Consider the following 7,696-nt stretch of genomic DNA (forward strand, 5'->3'; position numbering starts at 1 on the left):
AACATTTGAGGCAGTTGCTCTCACTACTAGGAAAAAGGCTATAGCCAATATGGATATTAATGCCACACCATGTATGTGGTAGCAGTGGCGCACCAGGTATAGGTGCGCCATTAGTGTCCTCATTATTAATGGTGCACCAGACACACGGTGCGCCATTAGTAGGAATTTTTTTATTACTCCCTCCGTTCACTTTTATAAGGCGCTGAGCAAAATCTAGTACAAACTCGCTCGGTAACGCACAAAAAGCGTGTTTTCCATTTTTACCCCTGTGTCGGTCAGGGACACGGTAGCGAAACACTCGCATCCCTCTCTCACTCTCGACTCACCCACATCTCTCCCTCATGCATTGCCGGTGCTGGCGCCCTCTCCCCGCGCGCGTCGCCGGTGCTCGATCTGCGGAGCTGCTGCTAATGGTTTCCTGCCCGGAGCTGCTGCTGTCCGGATCTGGTAGCTGCACCGGAAGATGTTCTTCTTGAGCTGGGACCGCTTGTTGGTTTCGACTGGAAGAGGGAGGAGGTGATGCCGGCCAAGTACCTGCAGGCATTGGAGAGGAGAGGCGACCGGAGCTGCACCGGTGTCGACTGCGCGTGCCTCATCCTCACCGGAAACGTGCCCTTCGGCCTCCCCATCAGCCGCACAATCGCCATCTCCCTCGCCAAGGTCTGAAAGTCCCTCTATGTCCAGCTCAAGTGCAGAGGTATGTGTTCCACTTAGAGCAATTTCTTTTCAGGGAACCAACTGAACTCCGGTTAAGCAAGCAAGGTCTTGTCTGTTCCATTCGTTGTGATTTGCAGATATAGCGACGCAAATCCTAGCTCCACGGAAATTACTCCCGGGCTCCCCCCTCTACGTAATTCTTCATGCTTAATCTGCCACTGCCATTGTACAAGTGAGTGTACATTACTGAAGCTAATTGACACTGCACTATGAACTTGCAGGGCCTATTGCATTTTGCTCTGGGGAAGCTAATTGACACTACACTAAAACCCTTTGCTTAAGCATCTAATGACATTCTGCTCGTACCTTAACTGTATCAAAGTTGCAAACTAATTTGTTTGTCTGAATGTACATTTCGCCACTCTGCAGCAGCGTCAGAGGATGAGACGGCGACGCCACCAGCGCTTGAATCACTGCCCACCACTCCCACAAGAGGCATCTTCCCCCAGGTTGCTATCTTCTCACCGCACCTGCACCTGCTTTTGCTTGCTGGAGTATAAATTGGTTGACATAAAGTTTAATCTAGTTAGTTGTTTGATATAAAGTGTACTCTAGCTCTATTTTTTGGAGAATAAAAAATGAAGGAGAAAGGTTGTGATGTTTTGCATAGCCTAGATGTGACAGTCTTGGCATTCCATAATTTAACCCAACTGAATAATGTTTTGCATAATTTAACCCAACTGAAAGAGTTGATCGACATGAATTGTTTTCGGAGTAGTTCATCGACAATGCATTGAATGTTAAAAATTCAGTTAAGAAGTCATGATACTCCTATTCTTGGAGTAAAAATTCAGTTAAAGAGCTTTGCATCTCTGTTTTATTGCAAGCAAGTTTGGATCTCTGTTTGCATCTCATTTTTCTTGCAAGCAAGTTTGCTGCAGTGTTTGCAACTTGCTAGGATTATCTATCCGTCTATCTATCTACTGGAGTATCTATCTATCTATACTGGAGTATATATCCCAACAATAAATACTGGAGTATATATTCTTTGCTTCAGCTCTCTTCTTTTCCAACAATAAATACTGGACTATATATATTCCAATATGTAGCAAGTACTCCAAGTTTAAGCTGGAGTAGCAACAGATAGCATAAAATATAGTGTGTGGCAATAGTAAATATAGACTCCAAGCACACACATAATCACATACTCCAACAAACTGGAGTAGAATACACAACAAGTACACAACAAACTGGAGTAGGATCAGCGTCGAAGCATCTCTAGTGCCATTGCATACACTTTAGGAGGAGCTGAGACCTTGGGCGGTAGCAGTTGTAGCCTTTCTAGCGTATCCGTGTTCATGTGCGGGATTTTGTATTTATTGGCTCCACCATTCTTCATTACTTCAACCGTGCAAGTCTGCAGAGTTGTGAATACTCTGTTAAGTTTTGAAACTTCATATCCATTGAACTCCTCTTGAACACCTTTAATTAGCTCTGGAATAGTTTTTGGACTTTTGCAGTCTGTTAGCGATTGAATAGAGATGAAGAACCCAAGGTCCAAGGCGTTCATGTCTAGAGAATTTAGAGGGTGATACATTATTCTAATGTCCAAGCCACTTTCGTCGACAACTTCTGCGAATGCTTGATCATTAGGTAGGATGTGTGTTCTTGTGTTATCTTGCTGGATAAAAATGGGTTGTCCATCATCATCTGCAGGCCACAATGCTTGAATTGCTGGCACAACCTTCTGTATAATGTACTCTCTCATCACATCCCTCATCACTATGACAGGCTTTATTTCGAATGTCCCTTTTTCCCTGTTCTTGCTTCTTTTTGCTGCTACAGCCACTCTCACGAATGGCCATACCCCAATTTTTCCGGAGAATGTCATGTTCCCATCTTCGTCAAACCGTGGTCTTTCTACCGCTGTGAGAAACATCACTTTTCCAATAGAGTTTTTGACAGGTCTTTTCGGGTCCTCTTCGTCAGGCAGTAGATAGTAGTTCCTTTTTTTTCTTGGTCATGGAGAACCATTTCTCATCGATGTGAACAATATTATGCATACTCCTGAAACTAGGGCTTACATCTCCTAATGTTGCCCCATCTAGCATAGAGAGGCAAAAATCCACCCTATCTCTCTTATATTTCTCTGTCAGTACCGGCTTTACCCTATTGGAGTGTCTCCTTATCTTATTCAACTTGAACTTCTTGTATAGTGTAGTAGGGCTTACACCTAGTGCCTTGGCAAGAGATCGAATAGTTGACCTCTTGTTTAAGGGAATTGTCGGAATGAGAGATAGGATATCATCATAAGATTTCCTTCCACAATTTTCCTTTCTTTTGTTTGAAACATCCACCTGCTGACCAAGGCCTTTCGGTTTCATTGCCTTCTCCCATATTCTTTGAATAAATCGAACATGTGCTCCAAATATTGCAGCCACGTCCTTCTTGTTTGTTCCCTTGAACTTGCCTCCTCTACCCTTATGGAGGGTTTCCAAGGACATGTAAGCGGCATATCTCTGTGCATCAGTGAGCCAATTCCTTTGCCTTTGTACTCCTACAATAGCAATATAATAATAAAATTAATTATTGCAAGAATATTACAAATTGGTTGCTGGAAATGTAAGCAAGAGGTCAATAATAGCAATAAAAATTCCATGGGATAGGAGTATTGCTTGCTTTGCTTGTTGTAAATATAAACATAAATGCTGGTTGCTGAAAATGTAAATGTAAACTAAATTTGTAAATATAAACTAAACTTTATACTCCAGGATTGACCTCCGTTGCAGGCAAGCAAGCAAATTACTCCATAATATGTTTTTGCATTGCTTTTTCTTTTTAATTTGGAGTAGTATAAAAATATTTTGAGGTACACCGCTGTTCTTGCAGCAGTTTTTTTCCATTCCTAGATGTCAGAGTATATGTTTATTTACACACACATACATGTTGTGAGAGTATATGATGTTTGAGGTACACCACGGTTCTTATGGAGTTTGTTCAGTTTGCCTATAAGCAAATGAGGCAAAAACTAAAATACCCCCACAATTGTCCAGGAGACCTCTATTGCTTGTTGAAAGTATAAATGTTGCTTGCTTGCTGAAAATATAAATGTAAATGTTGCTTGCTGAAATTAATGTTGCTTGCGTTATCTTCTTTCTAGTATGCCTGGTGTACCATGACATTTCTTTGTTGTAATTTTAATTACTCCATACAGAAGGAAAGAAAGGCAACAACAAATTTGATTACTCCACTAGAATGTTAATTACTCCATTCTAGTGGAGTAATCTTTTTTAGCCTTCCATGGAGAAGACTCTGATATCCATTTGTTTTGATTTAGCCACTTTACTACTCCATAGTGGAGTAGTTTTGAATAACCTGTGAAAAAATGAAGCTTCCTCATATGCACTATTCAATCTTAGCAATCCCTTCTCTGTTACATCTCTGAGGCATAATTTGATGCAAGATTAGAAGATATTATACCTGAATTTTGACCAGCATTGTTGCCTTCTTCTTCAGGTTCTTTGTTGCCTTCTTCTGGTGGAGTGAAATTGAGGTTTGGGACAACCATGCTTGCAATTGGGACAACGATCTACTGCTGTTGCTTCTGTTGAGGGCCAGTGATTTGCTACTATCGATGTTGAGGATCTGCTGATGTTGCTTCTATTGAGGGCTAATGATCTGCTATTGTTTCTTCTGTTGAGGATCTGCTGCCGAAGGCAAGGAGCTACAATTGAGGATCTGCTACTGTTGCCAGGGGACAAGCCGGCAAGGAGCACCGAGCCTAGAGGTGGTCACGCATGAGGAGCTCCTGATCTTCTCCCCGGCCCCTGGCGAGATGGACCTTCTGGCGACACGGGGAAGAAGGGAGGTGGTTCTGGGCGAGCTTGACCATGCCGGCAAATTGCTGCTGGGGCCAGCGGCCAACAAGGTGCTGCTGGGGCCGGCGGCCGGCAAGGTGCCCTCCTGGGCCGGCGGCGAGGTTCCTGGATGAGCAAGAAGCTGGGCAGGGAGGAGGAGATCCTGGGTGGAGGAGAATCTCAGCGAGGTGGGAAGGGAGGAGATCCTGGCGAGGAGAATCTAGGCGAGGTGGGCAGGGAGAAGCTGGGAGGCGAGCCGGCGACGCGCTTGGAGGCGACACACTTGGCGATGCGATCCCGATGGTTTTTGAATTTCAAATTGATCGAAGGGCATTGTTGTCCATTAGCGATTTTTGGGGGCTGTCGGAAATCTCCTTCGGCGCCTTACAAAAGTGAACGGAGGGAGTATTATTTTTCCAAAACTATTAATGGCGCACCAAGGCACAGTGTGCCATTACTAGTTTTAACTAGTAATGGCGCAGCACACGCTCCGTGCGCCAGAACTAACACATTTTTTTACTTTTTTTTCAAAACTAGTAATGGCGCACCTTTGTGAAGTGCGCCATTACTAGTTCAAACTAGTAATGGCGATCCACAAACAAGGTGCGCCACTACTAACAATTATTATTTTTTGCAAAACTAGTAATGGCGCACCCCTAACTGGTGCACCATTAGTAACCAGGGTTACTAATGGCGCATTTTTAGGAGGTGCACCATTAGTAACTTGAGACCAGCTAGATATTTTGGAAAGCCACACCTACCACACTCACTTTCCCCATTTCATTCTCTCCACCTCCTCCTCCAAGCTTGTCGCGGGTGCCACCTCCTCCTCAGCTCATTTGCAACATAGATTCACCCAAATTAATGGTTAAATTACCTTTTTGTGATAGGTAAGAAGGGGAAAGCTTTCTTTAGGTTGTAGATCTACCTTTTTCTCCCTCCAACAACAACGTGCACATGCACTTTTTATGGCCTAGCTAGGTCTACGTATGTTTGTGGTGTTGCATATGTTTGTGGTGTTGCATATATGTTTGTATTTGCAGGTACCGTTATTTGAAATGCGATAGTTGCCAATATTTTGCCGGAATGTTGATTCATTTCCGTTTCGGCGAGAATTTGGCACTATGCATTTTTTGTCCTATTTTTAGGCAGTCATGCCAAATTTTTTCTTGGTTCTAAAATATCATTCTGCTCTACCCCGCAGGCGACCATGGTCCGCACGATGACTGAAGGCATCGTGAATAGGTTTTTGAGCTCCGCGAAGGCCGAGATGCTTCAAAAGAACGAGATGGAGATAAGATGTCCGCGTCGAAGATGCAAGCTGAAGAGCCTTAATGCGGATGCGGATTCCGGGCAGGTGCGGGACCACCTACTCTTGCGTGGTTTCATGGATGGCTATCGGTGGGAAGGTGATGAAGATGACTATGAAGTTGTCCATGGGGGCCGGGCAAAAAATGAGGAAGGGCAGTAAGACAACCACCGCGGCTAGGGCAGGCGAGAAGACAAAGAATCTCCAAGACATGATCACGACGGTGATGCAGTACACAGTCGTCATGTTGAAGATGCCGGACATGATGATGAGGAAGATCAGGACGAAGGGCATGATCATGAAGATGAAGATGCCGGAGCAGACGATGATGGACCATCAATGGGCTGGGTGCAGGACCCTCATATTCAAGAGCTACTTCTTAAGCAGACGGATAATGCAAGAGCTGCCGCCCGAGAGAAAGCCAAGCTGGATCAACTGGAGATAGATGCGGTTAGTCCATTGAATGAAGGATGCAGGCCCGAGGACACCCGCCTGAAAGTAACGCTCATGGCTCTCGAGATGAAGGCAAACCACAAAATGATCGACGCATGCTTCGACGAGAACATGTCATCCATTGTGTGCCTCACAGCCTTGATGTCATGCATATCACGAAGAACGTGTGCGAGAGTCTGCTTGGTACCCTGCTCAACATGCCAGAGAGGACCAAAGATGGGCCGAAAGAAAGGGCAGACTTGGAGTCAATGGGCATCAGGGAGGAGCTTCACGCTAATGATGATGATGAGGCGAAGAAGGACACAGAAAGTCGTCGCAAAGGCAAAAAGGCCAAGAAGACCGGAAATGACTACCCTCCCACGTGCTTCACTCTATGTCAGGAGGAGATCGAGCAGTTTTTCACCTGCCTCGTAGGAGTAAAACTTCCTTACGGTTACGCGGGGAAGATAAGTAGATACCTAGACTAAGTGAAGCAGAAGTTCAGCGGGATGAAGTCTCACGACTGTCACGTGCTGATGACGCAGATACTTCAAGTTGCAATCCATGGGATCATCGACGTGCACGTCCGTGAAACGCTATTTGGCCTATGCAATTTTTTCAACGTCATCTCTCGGAAGTCGGTTGGCGTGAGGCAACTCAGAAGGCTACAGGAAGATATCGTGGTGATACTATGCGAGCTTGAGATGTACTTCCCGCCCGCATTCTTCGATGTTATGGTGCATCTGCTGGTCCATATCATGGAGGATATCATCCAACTCGAGTCGACGTTCGAAAGGATGAATCGTGTCATCAAAGGATACGTTTGCAACATGTCACGTCCAGAGGGAAGCATAGCCAGGGGCTTTCTGACCTAAGAGTGCATCTCCTACTGCATGAATTATCTAGGCATCGAGAACCCCGTTGGTCTGCCCGTCAACAGGCACCTCCACGGGCTCGCTAGATGGGGTCATCGCGATGGTCGCCGCAAAATGCATGTCGACATCGAGGGTCGACTCGCCGACTTTGAAAGAGCAAACCTAGTCGCGCTACAACACATAGACTTGGTCGATCCTTGGGTGGTAGAGCACAAAACCTTTATTGAGAAGACGTACAACGACCGAGGCCAACAGAGGACGGACGGAGAGATAATCAAAGAGCACAACTCATGTTTCTCGCATTGGTTCAAGGAGAAGCTTTTGTCGTACCCTTTACATGAGGATTCTTCCGCGAAAGAAAAACTCATATTCGCCTTGTAACAGGGCGCCGAGCACAACCTGATGACCTATGAGGCGTACGATATCAACGGCTACACATTCTACACCAAGGACAAGGACATGAAGAGCGATGGTTATTAGAACTTCAGGGTAACGATGGAATCCTACACCGGTAATGACCAGGACAGATACCACGGAAGGATCAAGGAGATCTGGGAGCTGAGCTA

General features: G+C 45.3%; 1 long non-coding RNA gene across 1 annotated transcript; it reads left to right on the top strand.

Annotated features, from left to right (window-relative positions):
* Positions 1-303: 303 nt before the first annotated feature.
* On the top strand, positions 304-5,064 carry LOC119359334. Its single transcript, XR_005172474.1, has 4 exons — positions 304-697; positions 795-889; positions 1,087-1,166; positions 4,174-5,064. It is a non-coding gene; the product is annotated as an uncharacterized LOC119359334 (long non-coding RNA).
* Positions 5,065-7,696: the final 2,632 nt, after the last annotated feature.

The sequence above is a fragment of the Triticum dicoccoides genome, chromosome 2A (genome assembly GCF_002162155.2).
Source record: "Triticum dicoccoides isolate Atlit2015 ecotype Zavitan chromosome 2A, WEW_v2.0, whole genome shotgun sequence".
Classification (NCBI taxonomy): Eukaryota; Viridiplantae; Streptophyta; class Magnoliopsida; order Poales; family Poaceae; genus Triticum; species Triticum dicoccoides.